Here is a 15,615-nt window from a genome sequence, read left to right on the forward strand (position 1 = left end):
CTCTCCATTTTTCTTCTTTCTTTATTTTTTTTTTTGCCTACAGGGTTATTGCTAGGGCCCAGTGCCTGCACTACAAATCTATGGCTCCTGGAAGCCATTTTTTCCCTTTTTTTTTTTTCTTTCATTTTTTCCCATTTTGTTACCCTTGTTGTTGTTATTATTATTTCCATTGCTGCTGCTGTTGTTGGATAGGACAGAGAGAAATAGAGAGAGGAGGGGAAGACAGAGAGAGGGAGAGAAAGGTAGACCCCTGCAGACCTGTTTCAACACTTGTGAAGTGACCTCCCTACAGCTAGTGAGCCAAGGGTGCAAACCGGGATCCTTACACAGGTCCTCGAGCTTTGCCCCATGTGCGCTTAACCTGCTGCACTACCTCCAGCCCCCTATATCTCCATTTCTATCCCTATTTCCCCTCCTCTTCTTAATTTCTCTGTCTCCATCCAATAATAAATAAATACAAATATTAAAAATAATAAAGAATCTCGGAGAGTTGATTCAGATAAAGGTCAGGGTATTTTACTTTTAGAAATGTATTTATAAAGGCCAGTTGGTGGTGCACATGGTTAAATGCACACATTACAGAAGTTTATGTGTGGAATGGGGAGAGTATAGTCAATATGCAAAAAGACATTCACACTTGAGGTCCCAGGTTCAATCCTCACCACCACCATAAACCAAAGCTGAGTAGTGCTCTAGTTAAAAAAGAAAAAAAAAAAGATTTACTCAAGCAATCAATCACATACAAAATAAAATATGGAAGTATAAAGGAATATTAATTAGTCATAATTTATACATTTTTTTTTACTTTTAGAACTGCCTAGACAATTTAAGCCCAATGTCAGAATTCAATCAGCTTACAAACTTGAAACATTAAGTATTAAGACAAAAAATATACTCAGAATTAAAAGTTAGGCAGTTTAAGAACTTGAAGTATTAAATCTTTTCCATTGGACATATTGATTTAATAGTGATTTATAATATTATAACAGGGGTATAGTTTCACAAGCTATACAAAATTATATATGAAGTCAGTAAAAATAGGCCAGCTACAAATAAAATAAATATAATTTACTAATAAGAATTTAAAATCAGAAAAGTAATTAGTAATTTAAAAATGTTAAGGGAATACAATTTCAGAATGAATGTTTTATGACTAAAACCAATATTAAATCTTGACTTACCTTCATCTGTCATGAAAAGATGAAGTCAGTAGACCAGGCATATAAGTCAGATGTAACTAGGATAAAAATACAGAAGAAAAAAAAAGTTCCAGTTCTGTATAATCTGACTTGAAGTTATAGGTTTGCTGAACTTGGATTAACCAAGTGGTTTAAGGGTTGAGGTGAAATAAATGGTTTGTAACAAAATATCTACTACAGCAGTTTTAAAAGATAGACATTAACATTTTAGGTTTCCTTACACATTACCAAAATAGAGTATATTAAAATTAATAAAGATAGAGAGCAATATGACAGCTGTCTGTTGATGGGTAGCTATTTTTCATGGCAAGTAATATGTTGATAAACAGAGAAAGATACATGAACTTTAAAAAATTTTTTGTTTTATTTATTTATTTACTATTGGATAGAGACAGAGAGATATTGAGAGGGAAGGGGAAGACAGAGAGGGAGAGAGACAGAGAGACACCTGCAGCCCTGCTTCACCACTCGTGAAGCTTTCCCCCTGCAGGTGGGGACCAGGGGCTTGAACCTGGGTCCTTGTGCACTGTGATGTGAGCACTTAATCAGGTGCAACACCACCTGGTCCCCTAAATAGGGATCCTATAAAATGAGGTTTAACTCTCAACAGAACCAAAATAGTTGCTTTTAGCTATCTACCTTTCACCCATTTTTTTTTTAAACTTCCAACTACAATTTAAATAGTGCAGAATTCCTTTTATTTATTTTGGCTAACACTTTTTCAGAAGCAGGTCTGATTTAAAGTGAGAAGATAACACTTCAGATCTCTAGAAAGAACTGACTTTTCTGTTCCTCCATCAGAAACAAAGAATCTCAATTATCTAAACTTACTTTGTCTATCTTAAGGAATTAAAAAAAAATTTAAAAATATTTATTTCCTTTTGTTGTCCTTGTTTTATTGTTGTAGTTATTATTGTTATTGATGTCGTTGTTGTTGGATAGAACAGAGAGAAATGGAGAGAGGGGAAGACAGAGAGGAGAGAAAGACACCTGCAGACTTGCTTCACCGCCTTTGAAGTGACCCTACTGCAGGTGGGGAGCCGGGGGCTTCATCTAGGATACTTCAGTGGGTCCTTGTGCTTCGCGTGTCATATGCTTAACCTGCTGTGCTACCGCCCGACTCCCTTATGGAGTTTTTTTTAATATAATTTATTTCTTTATTGGGGAATTAATGTTTTACATTCAACAGTAAATACAATAGTTTGTACATGCATAACATTCCCCAGTTTCCCATTTAACAATACAGCCCCCACTATGTCATTCATCATCTTTCATGGACCTGTATTCTCCCCACCCACCCACCCCAGAGTCTTTTACTTTGGTGCAATACGCCAATTCCATTTCAGGTTCTACTTGTGTTTTCTTTTCTGATCTTGTTTTTCAACTTCTGCCTGAGAGTGAGATCATCCCATATTCATCCTTCTGTTTCTGACTTGTTTCACTCAACATGATTTTTTCAAGGTCCATCCAAGATCGGCTGAAAACAATGAAGTCACCATTTTTTACAGCTGAGTAGTATTCCATTGTGTATATATACCACAACTTGCTCAGACACTCATCTGTTGTTGGACACCTGGGTTGCTTCCAGGTTTTGGCTATTACAAGTTGTGCTGCCAAGAACATATGTGTACACAGATCTTTTTGGATGGATATGTTGGGTTCCTTAGGCCTTATGGAATTTTTAATATGCCCTTTGAAATACTACTTTTGCACCCTTGGAAAACTTATCTTCCTGTTTTTCTTTTCCTGGTTTTCAAATTTCTATTTGATTATTTATTAGATTATAGATCTTTAGCCAGAATGCCAGTTCTCTGTGCTGTACTATGTCTTGAAACTGGAGACTGGCGTATTTCTCACAATTCAATTACTTGACTTTGCATTTGAGAAATTTAAGTCACATCAATTTTATCAATTTTTAAAATATTTATTTTCCCTTTGGTACCCTTGTTGCTTTTTATTGTTGTTGTAATTATTGATGTCGTTGTTGTTAGATAGGACAGAGAGAAATGGAAAGGGGTTATCGCACCAAAGTAAAAGACTCTGGGGTGGATGGGTGGAGAGAATATAGGTCCAAGAAGGATGACATAGGACCTGGTGGGGGTTGTATTGTTATATGGGAAACTGGGGAATGTTATGTATGTACAAACTATTGTACTTACTGTTGAATAAAACATTAATTCCCCAATAAAGAAATTTAAAAAAAAAGGAAAAAAAAAAGAAAAAAGAAATGGAGACGGGTAGGGAGCCAGGGGCTCGAACTGGGATCCTTATGCTGGTCCTTGCACTTTGCACCACCTGTGCTTAACCCGCTGCGTTAATGCCCGATTCCCATTTTTTTCTCTTTTTAAAAATATTTATTTATTCTCTTTTGTTGCCCTTGTTTTATTCTTATAGTTGCTGATGTCGTCATTGTTGGATAAGACAGAGAGAAATAGAGAGAGGAGGGGAAGATAAAAAGGGGGAGAGAAAGACAGACACCTGCAGACCTGCTTCACCGCCTGTGAAGGGACTCCCTGCAGGTGGGGGCTTGGGGGGCTCGAACCGGGATCCTTATGCCAGTCCTTGCGCTTCATGCCACCTGCGCTTAACCCACTGTGCTACTGCCCAACTCTCCCAATTCCCAATTTTTAACTGAATTATTTGAACTTTTAAGTTCTTGATTTCATTCCTATTGGGAAAGATTGTTTTATTACAGAAGGAAAATAAATATTCCAGAATATTAACACATTTGTCCACCGAGCCTTGTAATTAATATAATTATGAGAATTTTCTCACAGGCATAACTTGAGATATGACACCTAGAAGTAAAAAGGGAGAATGTTAATTACATTTTTAAATATTTATTTTCTCTTTTGGTTGCCCTTATTATTGTAGTAGTTATTATTATTGTTGTTGTTATTGATGTCGTCTTTGTTAGATAAGACAGAGAGAGATGGAGGAGGGGAAGACAGAGAGGGGTAGAGAAAGATAGACACCTGCAGACTTGCTTCAGCACCTGTGAAGCGACCAGGGCCCTGCAGGTGGGGAGCCGGGGGGGCTCGAACCGGGATCCTTATGCCGGTCCTTGCACTTTGCAACACCTGTGCTTAATCTGCTGTGCTAACGCCAGACTCCTGCTAATTAAATTTTTGATATGTTTAAGACTGCATATCTGATCAAATAATTTGTTTACATATAGTCTCCATATTTCTTCTCTTTTTTCTCAGAGCACTGAGCAGCTCTGGTTTATGGTGGTGCAGGGGATTGAATCTGGGACTTTGGCGCCTCTGGCATGAGAGTCTCTTTGCATAACTATTATGCTATCTACCCTTGCCCTCCAAATTTCTTTTTAAAACAAAAATCTGTTGTTTTCAAGTTTCAGTTAGCTGACCCATGTCAACTTCATGTGAATGAAATACAAGTTTACCTCTTGAAACTTTATCAGTGATTTAATAATGATCAACAAGATTATGGTACAAAAGAGGTACAATGCCATACAATTCCCACCACGAGTTCTATATCCCCACCATTCCATCGGAAGCTTTCCTGTTCTTTCTCTCTCTAGGAGGATGGACCCAGGATCATTATGGGGTGCAGAAGGTGGGAGGTCTGGCTTCTGTTATTGCTTTTCTGCTGGACATGGGCATTGACAGGTCAATCCATATCCCCAGCCTGTTTCTTTTTCTTATAGAATTTATTTATTCATGAGAAAGATTTGGGAGAGAGAGGAGAGACAGAGAGAGAGAGAGAGAGAGAGAGAGAGAGAGACTAGACCAGCCCTCTCCAGTGACTTTAAATCAAAGTATTTCTTGTGGAATTTCTGGATTTAACATTAAATACTATAAAAATGGAACTATAAATCTTTGCTTCTCAAATTTTTAGCTTTCAGTAACAACCTTGTCTTCTAATAAAAAAATGTAATTTTGATACTTCCTTTTTAAAAATCATGGTAGTCTACAAATTTTTATTACGAAGTATCTTTACTTTATTCTCTAATCTTATTGATTCTTTTTTGTTCATTATTAGCTTAATGCAATAGTCACAGGCCCAGTTGCCCTATAACTATTTCATAGAATCTTTATATATGTAATACTGCTATGTTTACTTTCCAAAAATTCTATTATTTTTTAGCTTATTGTGTTTCAAGAGGCTATGTTTCTCTGTTCCTTATTATATCACTAGTAAAGTTCTTGGTTTTCTGGAAAAAAGCCCAATCTTTTTTTTTTTTTTTTTCTCCAGGGTTATTGCCCGGACTCAGTACCTGCACCACGAATCCACTGCTCCTGGAGACCACTTTTTCCCCTTTTGTTGCCCTTGTTTTTTTTTTTTTATCATTGTGGTTATTATTATTGTTGTTGTTGGATAGGACAGAGAGAAATGGAGAGAAGACGGGAAGACAGAGAGGGAGAGAGAAAGATAGACACCTGCAGATCTGCTTCACTGCCTGTGAAGCGGCTCCCCTACAGGTGGGGAACTGGGGGCTCCAACCAGGTTCCTTACGCTGGCCCTTGCGCTTCGCACCACGTGCGCTTAACCCTCTGGGCTACTGCCAGACTCCCCAAAACCCCAATCTTAACCTACTTCAGGTCTTAAGGCAAAGTTTTCAAATGATTTGTGGGGGCATACTACAATCTATTGTTGGCTTAAAAGTTTACTCTTGGGAGTCGGGCAGTAGCGCAGCGGGTTAAGCGTACATGGCGCAAAGCGCAAGGACTGGTGTAAGGATCCTGGTTCAAGCCCCCGGCTCCCTCACAGGTGATGAAGCAAGTCTGCAGGTGTCTTTCTCTCCCCCTCTGTGTCTTCTCCTCCTCTCTCCATTTCTCTCAGTCCTAGCCAACAACAATAACAATAATAACTGCAACAATAAAACAAGGGCAACAAAAGGAAATAAATAATTAATTTTTAAAAAGTTTACTTTTAGGTGCTGAATGGTAGTATACTTTGTCAAGTACAACCATGCCGAAGGACCTGGATTCAAGTCCCTGCTCCCCACCTGCAGCAAGAAAGCTCTACCAATGAAGCAGATCTGCCTGTATCTCCCTGCCTATCTTTCCCTTCTCAATTTGTCTTTTATTTAAAAAAAAGGGGGGGAGGGAATACAATGGCCTCTAGGACCGGTGGATTCATTAATGCTAGCACCATACCTCAGTAAGAACCGTGGTGGCAATTAAAAAAAAATAAAAGAGCACCTACAAAGCAGGAGAGTCCAATACTTGACAAATAAATGCATTTTAAGATTTGTTTGTTTGTTTGTCACTGAGGTTTTCGTGCTATGGGCTTTTTCAGATAGGGGAAGAGAGACTGAGACCATGGTCCTCAAGCTTCTTCCAGTACAGTGAAGGCCAGGTTCAAACCCAGGTCACACACACAGAAAAGCAATGCACTATTCAACTGAACAGAATAGTGCTTAAGTTTTTTTTTTTTCTTTCTTTTTTACAAAAGCACTTATCAGCTCTGGCTTATGGTGGTACAGGGGATTGAACCTAGGGCTTTGGAGCCTCAGGCATGAGAGTCTTTTTGCATAATCATTGTGCATATCCACTCCCAACCACACTTAATTGTAGTGAACTTTTCTGCTTTGTGGATGTGCTTCTTCTTCTTTTTTTTTCATTTTTAAGTGTTTTTAATACAGAAATAAATCAATATGGGAATTGAACCAGATTCAAGACTAAAATGATGCAAGCCTTCATGAAGATCTCAAAACCAGATTTCTTACCTCAACCTCCAGTGTTTGAGTAAGGTCCGATCATGCCTTAACGCCTCTAAACCTTCCTTCCCATAGCTTCTACTTCGTGGCGATCAGCGAGACACCCTGCGTAGGAGAGATAGTACCTACACACAGTAGATCTTTTAAAATACTAGTAATAAGTTCTAAATCCCCAACAACTTCTGGAAAAAGGTGAGAAAAGCCACCCTTGGTGGGAAACCAAGGAAGGCGGGAGCCAGAATTCAAACTAAAGACTAAGGGAGAAGTCCAAAGCCTGCTTCCTGAATTCTTAAAACACCACCCTTTAGACTGTTAGGAGGTCTGCTGGAAGACCCTAGAAGCACATCCCGGGCTCCAGCAATTGGATGTGCTTTTTTTGTTTCTATTGACTTTAGTGCATATAAATTTATATAGGAAACATTATCATTATTATTTATTTTATTTAATTATTATTATTTTTTTACCAGAGTATTGCTCAGCTCTGGCATATACTGGTGCGAGCAATTGAACCTGGGACTTTGGAGCCTCAGGCATGAGTCTCTTTGCATAACCATTATACTATCTACCCTCCACCCATTATTATTATTTGAGACAGCAAGAAACAGCTGTTCAATCCCCATTCTAAGTTCCCAAAATTACTTATAATTTTGTGCTGAGAGCATCATTTCAAGTGGCACTTATTGCCTTTTATTAGAGTGAACTATTAATGGCAGGAACTCTGCTAAGTTGAGTGCAATCTCGATCCTTCTTATTCAAGTGCTCTAGTACCTGTATTTGGTCAGCTTTTACTTTTCTGGGGGGTGGGAATGGGCCGTAAAAGTTTTGAAGTCAAACTATGCCTAGAAAATATTATAAAGTGATTCAACTTCTGGAGGCGGAGCTACGAGCAGCAGATCGCTTTCTCTCCTCTCCTCTCCTCTCCTCTCCTCTCCTCTCCTCTCCTCTCCTCTCCTCTCCTCTCCTCTCCTCTCCCGGATCAACTAGGAATACCACCCGGGACCGAAACAAGACAGGACTAAAATGACCACAGGAACCCAGTAAATCACCGGTGAGTACAAACACGTGTGGCTGGTGACAGAGAGGAGAGAGGAGCCTAAGGAGAGATTAAGTGACTGCTAACAGTTCAGCAGTTTATCAGTTGAGACACCACCTCCAGTCTGCTCCACCAACAAGGGGACAGCTTAAGGGAGGAGAGGACTCCCCAGAGACTCACCAAGTGCAACTCTGAGTCTCCATTGCTACTACCCTCAGAATCTGGAGCAGCGATAGGGAGGGACAACAGGGGACAGAGATATAACCAGGAAACTCAGGAGAAGACCTATACCTCGGTGGCATAGCTGAGGGGCTGTGAAAGTCTCTTTGCATAACCACTGGATTATCTCTGCCACACCCTGCTTTATCTCTTGGTCAGGAGTCAGTGATTAAGCTGAAGCATATTGATAGTTTAAAAGTGCTCAGTCTCCCATAGCCTACAGGGAAGAAAGAAAAAAAAGAGGCTTTTAAACCACTGAGCTCCAACTCAGAGATTTAAATACTATTGAAAAAACTGTTAACTTCCACCACTGTAAACCCTTTAATTAACTTACATAGACACAAGTCAATCCAGGCAATAGTGATCAATAATTTGAAAAGTACTGGTAAAGGGAACTCATAAAATAATATATAAAATGGTTAAAACAACAAGAAGAAATATTGGAGAATCGAACCAGGACAAGAGTCCAGCTAAAAGTCCTCCAGAGGGTGAAGCACAAAATAACGAGTTCAACATCCAAACATTAGCTAAGGAAATAATCACAGGAGTGAGTAAAGAATTAGAAAAAATTGTAATCAGAAATACAGGAACAACAAATGAGAATATGGAAGAAAATACTAATTATCTCATGGTTATTAGAGAGCTGAAAGCTGAAATCGCTGAGCTAATAATGCAACTAGCTGAACAAGCTAAAACAGTATCAGAACAGGGAAACAAAATAGATGAACTCCAGAAAGCAGTAGAGGGCAGAGAGAATAGAATCTATGAGGCTGAAGACAGAATTATCAAGACTGAGGATGAATTAGAGACAACTAAAAAAAAAAAGTAAGAGATCTCAAAAAGAGAATAAGAGATGCTGAAAACAACAACAGAGTCCTATGGGATGACTTCAAAAGAAACAATATACGCATTATTGGCATACCAGAGGAAGAAAGAGAAGGAGAGGAAGAAAGCATTTTCCAGGCCATAATAGCTGAAAATTTCTCTAGTCTAGACAACATCAAAGACATAAAGATTCAAGAAGCCCAGAAGGTCCCAAACAGAATTAAGCCAGACCTAAAGACACCAAGACATATAATACTTAGAATGGAAAGGAATAAGGATAAAGAAAGGATCCTCAAGGCTGCAAGAGAAAAACAAAGATTCACCTACAAAGGAAAACCCATAATTAGCAGCAGACTTCTCCATACAAACACTACAGGCCAGAAGAGAATGGCAAGATATCTATCGAGTGCTCAATGAGAAAAGCTTTCAGCCAAGAATACTATATCCTGCTAGACTGTCATTCAGACTACATGGAGGCATCAAACCCTTCTCAGACAAGCAACAGTTGAAGGAATCAACTATCACCAAGCCTGCCCTGAAAGAAGCTCTGAAAGGTCTCCTATAAACAATCAGAACACCACAAATAGGACATATATCAAAACACTCTAAAACTCTACAAGAATGGCGTTAAAATATCTTCAATCTTTGATATCAATAAATGTCAATGGCATGAATTCACCTATTAAAAGACACAGAGTAGGAAGATGGATCAGAAAATACAACTCAACAATTTGCTGTGTACAAGAAACCCACCTAACTCAACAAGACAAACACAGACTTAAAGTGAAAGGATGGAAAACTATCATACAAGCCAATGGCCCACAAAAAAGGGCAGGAACAGCTATTCTCATATCTGACATGATAGACTTTAAAGTAGATAAGATTTAAAAAGATAGGAATGGACACTACTTAATGCTCAGAGGATCAGTCAATCAAGAGGACTTAACAATTATTAACATCTATGCACCCAATGAGAAGCCATCTAAATACATCAAACTTCTACTGAAAGAGCTACAGCAATATATTAACAGCAACACAGTCATAGTAGGGGACTTCAACACCCCACTCTCTCAACTTGACAGATCATCCAGGCAGAAAATCAATAAAGACATAAGGGAGCTAAATGAAGAGATAGATAAACTAGAACTATTGGACATTTTCAGAGTCATTCATCCCAAGAAACTGGAATACACATTTTACTCAAATCCACATGGGTCACTCTCAAGGATAGACCATATATTAGGCCACAAAGACAGCATCAGCCAATTCAAGAGCATTGAAATCATCCCAACCATCTTTTCAGACTACAGTGGAATTAAACTAACACTTAACAATCAACAAAAGATTAGTAACAGTCCCAAAATGTGGAAGCTCAACAGTACACTTCTTAACAACTTATGGGTCAAAGAGGAAATCAAGAAGAAATCAAAATGTTTCAAGAGTTCAATGAAAATGAAGACACAAGCTATCAAAATATTTGGGACACAGCTAAAGCAGTCCTAAGAGAGAAGTTCATAGCTATACAAGCACACATTAGGAAACAAGAAAAAGCACAAACAGCCTGATTGCACATCTTAAAGACCTAGAAGAAGAACAACAAAGGAACCCTAAAGCAACGAGAAGGTCAGAAATCACTAAAGTTAGGGCAGAAATAAATAACATTGAGAATAGGAAAACCATACAAAAGATCAATGAAAGTAAATGTTGGTTCTTCGAAAGAGTAAACAAAATCGACAAACCTTTAGCCAGACTCACAAAACAAAAAAGGGAGAAGACCCAAATGAATCCGATAGTAAATGAAAGAGGAGATATCACAACAGACACCGCAGAAATTCAACGTATCATGTGAGGCTTCTATGAACAACTATATGCCACCAAGCTAGAGAACCTGGAAGAAATGGACGATTTCCTAGATACCTACCAACTTCCAAAACTAAGTCAAGAGGAAGTGGATAACATGAACAGGCCCATCACAGCTAATGAAATTGAAACAGTTATCAAAAATCTCCCCAAAAATAAAAGTCCTGGACCAGATGGTTTTACAAATGAATTCTACAAAACTTTCAAAGAAGAACTAATACCTCTACTTTTAAAAGTCTTCCAGAAGATTGAAGACACTCGAATACTCCCTGCCAGCTTCTATGAAGCCAACATCACCCTGATACCAAAAGCAGACAGGGACACAACCAAAAAAGAAAACTACAGACCAATATCTCTGATGAACATAGATGCGAAAATATTGAACAAAATTCTAGCCAACCGGATACAGCAGTATATCAAAAAGATTGTTCATCATGACCAAGTGGGGTTTATCCCAGGCATGCAAGGTTGGTTTAATATACGTAAATCAATCGATGTGATCCACCACATCAACAAAAGCAAGACCAAAAACCTCATGGTTATATCAATAGATGCAGAGAAAGCCTTTGACAAATACAACATCCCTTTATGATCAAAACACTACAAAAAGTGGGAATAGATGGAAAATTTCTGAAGATAGTGGAGTCTATATATAGCAAACCTACAGCCAACATCATACTCAATGGTGAAAAACTGGAAGCATTTCCCCTCAGATCAGGTACTAGACAGGGCTGCCCACTATCACCATTACTATTCAACAAAGTGTTGGAAGTTCTTGCCATAGCAATCAGGCAGGAGCAAGGAATTCAAGGGATACAGATTGGAAGAGAAGAAGTCAAACTCTCCTTATTTGCAGATGACAGGACAGTATACATAGAAAAACCTAAAGAATCCAGCAAATCATCAGGCAATACAGTAAGGTGTCAGGCTATAAAATTAACATTTAAAAGTCAGTGGCATTCCTCTATGCAAACACTAAGTTAGAAGAAATTGAAATCCAGAAATCAATTCCTTTTACTACAGCAACAAAAAACAATAAAATATCTAGGAGTAAACATAACCAAAGAAGTGAAAGACTTGTATACTGAAAATTATGAGTCACTACTCAAAGAAATTGAAAAAGACACAAAGAAGTGGAAAGATATTCCATGTTCATGGGTTGGAAGTATTAACATCATCAAAATGAATATATTACCCAGAGCCATCTACAAATTTAATGCTATCCCCATCAAGATCCCAAGCACATTTTTTAGGAGAATAGAAAAAATGCTACAAATGTTTATCCGGAACGAGAAAAGACCTAGAATTGCCAAAACAATCTTGAGAAAAAAGAACAGAACCGGAGGCATCACACTCCCAGATCTCAAACTATATTATAGGGCCATTGTCATCAAAACTGCTTGGTACTGGAACATGAATAGACAAACTGACCAGTGGAATAGAATTGAGAGCCCAGAAATGAGGCCCCACACCTATGGACATCTAATCTTTGACAAACGGGCCCAGACTATTAAATGGGGAAAGCAGAGTCTCTTCAACAAATGGTGTTGGAAACAATGGGTAGAAACATGCAGAAGAATGAAACTGTATTTCACCAAATACAAAAGTAAATTCCAAGTGGATCATGGACTTGGATGTTAGACCACAAACTATCAGATACTTAGAGGAAAATATAGGCAGAACTCTTTTCCACATAAATTTTAAAGACATTTTCAATGAAACAAATCCAATTACAAAGAAGACTAAGGCAAGTATAAACCTATGGGACTACATCAAATTAAAAAGCTTCTTCACAGTGAAAGAAACCACTACCCAAACCAAGAGACCCCTCACAGAATGGGAGAAGATCTTCACATGCCATATATCAGATAAGAGTTTAATAACAAACATATATAAAGAGCTTTCCAGACTCAACAACAAGACAACAAATAACCTCATCCAAAAATGGGGGGAGGACATGGACAGAATATTCACCACAGAAGAGATCCAAAATGCCGAGAAACACATGAAAAAATGCTCCAAGTCTCTGATTTTCAGAGAAATGCAAATAAAGACAACAATGAGATATCATTTCACTCCTGTGAGAATGTCATACATCAGAAAAGGTAATAGCAGCAAATGCTGGAGAGGGTGTGGGGTCAAAGGAACCCTCCTACACTTCTGGTGGGAATGCAAATTGGTCCAACCTCTGTGGAGAACAGTCTGGAGAACTCTCAGAAGGCTAGAAATGGACTTACCCTATGACCCTGCAATTCCTCACCTGGGGATATATCCTAAGGAACCCAACACATCCATCCAAAAAGATCTGTGTACACATATGTTTTTGGCAGCACAATTTGTAATAGCCAAAACCTGGAAACAACCCAGGTGTCCAACAACCCATGAGTGGCTGAGCAAGTTATGGTATATATACACAATGGAATACTACTCAGCTGTAAAAAATGGTGACTTCACCATTTTCAGCCGATCTTGGATGGACCTTGAAAAAATCATGTTGAGTGAAACAAGTCAGAAACAGAAGGATGAATATGGGATGATCTCACTCTCAGGCCGAAGTTGAAAAACAAGATTAGAAAAGAAAATACAAGTAGAACCTGAAATGGAATTGGCGTATTGCACCAAAGTAAATGACTCTGGGGTGGGTGGGTGGGGAGAATACGGGTCCATGAAGGATGATAAATGACATAGTGGCGTTGTATTGTTAAATGGGAAACTGGGGAATGCTATGCATGTACAAACTATTGTATTTACTGTTGAATGTAAAACATTAATTCCCCAATAAATAAATAAACTTAAAAAAAGAAAATATTATAAAGTAAACATAAACGGTAAACTGCTTTGCTGTAGGAACCACTACTTAATGTGGAAGTCCTAGATCATGTCAACCACCCTAAAAGTTGAACCTAAACTTAACAGCAACAATAGACTATTAGTAATATGACTTATACATAAGTCCTATAAAGCAGACATAAATGTCCTAGACGTTACATAAAAATTGCTATCAATATGACTTAAATGTCAAAGGGGGAGTCGGGCAGTAGCACAGCAGGTTAAGCACGTGTGGTGCAAGGCGTAGGGACCTGTGGAAGGATTCCGGTTCCAGACCCCCGGCTCCCCACCTCCAGGTGAAGTCTCTTTACAGGCGATGAAGCAGGTCTGCAGGTGTCTTTCTCTCCCCCTGTCTTCCCCTCCTCTCTCCATTTCTCTCTGTCCTATCCAACAAATATGACATCAGCAACAATAATAACATCAATAACAACAACAATAAAAGACAACAAGGGCAACAAAAGGGAAAATAAATAAAAATTAAAAAAATAAAGAGAATAAATGCTACATATCTAAGATCCAGTTTTATATTCTTAGATCTTTGCAATATTTCTTGGTGTGACTTGTAGTATTTTTTTTTAATATTTTATTTTTAATGAGAAAGATAGGAGAGAAAGAACCAGACATCACTCTGGTAGATGTGCTGCTGGGGATTGAACTCAGGACCTCATGCTTTAGAGTCTAGTGCCTCAGCCATTGCACCACCTCCTGGACCACTAACCTGTAGTTTTTATGAAATTTTTCAAGAAAAAAAAAACATAACTTAATTCACTGAATAACAGTAACCGGGAGTTGGGCTGTAGCGCAGCAGGTTAAGCGCAGGTGGCGCAAAGCACAAGGGCCGGCATAAGGATCCCGGTTCGAACCCCGGCTCCCCACCTGCAGGGGAGTCGTTTCACAGGCGGTGAAGCAGATCTGCAGGTGTCTATCTTTCTCTCCTCCTCTCTGTCTTCCCCTCCCCTCTCCATTTCTCTCTGTCCTATCCAACACGACAACAACAATAACTACAACAATAAAACAACAAGGGCAACAAAAGGGAATAAATAAAATAAATATAAAAAAATTTAAAAAAAAACCAGTAACCTCAGTAAGTTGAGGATTCAGAAGCATTTGATGAAGTTTTGAATTTTTTTTTTCTGCCACCAGGGTTATAGCTGGAGCTCAGTGCCTGCATAGTGAATCCACTGTTCCTGGTGGCCACTTTTTTTCTTTTATCTTTGATAGGACAGGGAGAAACTGAGAGGGGGGCATAGGACCGCACGGTGGCACACTCAGTTAAAGTGTACATAGTACTAAGCAGGACTTGCACAAGGATATGGGCTTGAGCTCCTAGCTCTTCACCTGCAGTGGGGACGCTTCACAATCAGTGAAGCAGGTCTACAGCAGGTGTCATTCTTTCCCCCACTCTACCCCTTCTCTCTCAATTTCTTTGTCTTATCCAATAGAATAGAAAATAATGGCATCCTGAAGCAGTGTATTCGTAGTTCAGCACCAAGCCCCAGAGATAATCCTCGAGGCAAAAAAAAAGTGGGGTGGGGATAGATGGAGAGACACTGCAGATCTGCTTTACCAGTCATGAAGCTTCCTCCCTCCAAAGCAGCTGGGAAGTGGGGGCTCAAACTTGGGTCCCAGAGCTTAACCATAGAAATCTATTGCAGCAGAAGGTCAAAACATTTTATGTGGTTATGCTATTTCTTGAAAATATATATTTTTAACATAAGGACTTTTCATCATCACCATTCCCTATCTCCTGATAGACACACAGAAAAGTTAAACTGTAATTTGTTGGGAAGCTTTAGAGGGTCAATTAGATCACAGCTCTCAAGTGTTATCAAAAGTATACAGATCTTCCAACTATTCACACCCCACTCACAGGTTTCTAGCTTTGATTAAAAAAGAGAAATTTTAGGTAGTTAAGACTTGAGGCATAAATGTGAATAGGTTTCATAAAATGAGAAGAGTTCTGA

General features: G+C 38.7%; 1 long non-coding RNA gene across 5 annotated transcripts in view; it reads right to left on the reverse strand.

The window, feature by feature from the left end:
• Nucleotides 1-514: 514 nt before the first annotated feature.
• LOC132539459 (uncharacterized) overlaps nt 515-15,615 on the reverse strand; it is a 111,223-nt gene continuing 96,122 nt past the window's right edge. For 2 of the 5 annotated variants that reach the window (XR_009550759.1, XR_009550756.1), the window contains exons 7-9: nt 6,895-7,010; nt 1,182-1,237; nt 515-692 (exon numbers count right to left, since the gene is read on the reverse strand). This is a non-coding gene — a long non-coding RNA (uncharacterized LOC132539459). Of the gene's footprint in view, nt 693-1,181; nt 1,238-3,685; nt 3,868-6,894; nt 7,011-15,615 lie in introns of all 5 variants that reach the window. The other 3 variants (XR_009550758.1, XR_009550760.1, XR_009550757.1) reach the window with 3 other exon arrangements.

Source organism: Erinaceus europaeus, chromosome 7 (genome assembly GCF_950295315.1).
Source record: "Erinaceus europaeus chromosome 7, mEriEur2.1, whole genome shotgun sequence".
Taxonomy (NCBI): Eukaryota; Metazoa; Chordata; class Mammalia; order Eulipotyphla; family Erinaceidae; genus Erinaceus; species Erinaceus europaeus.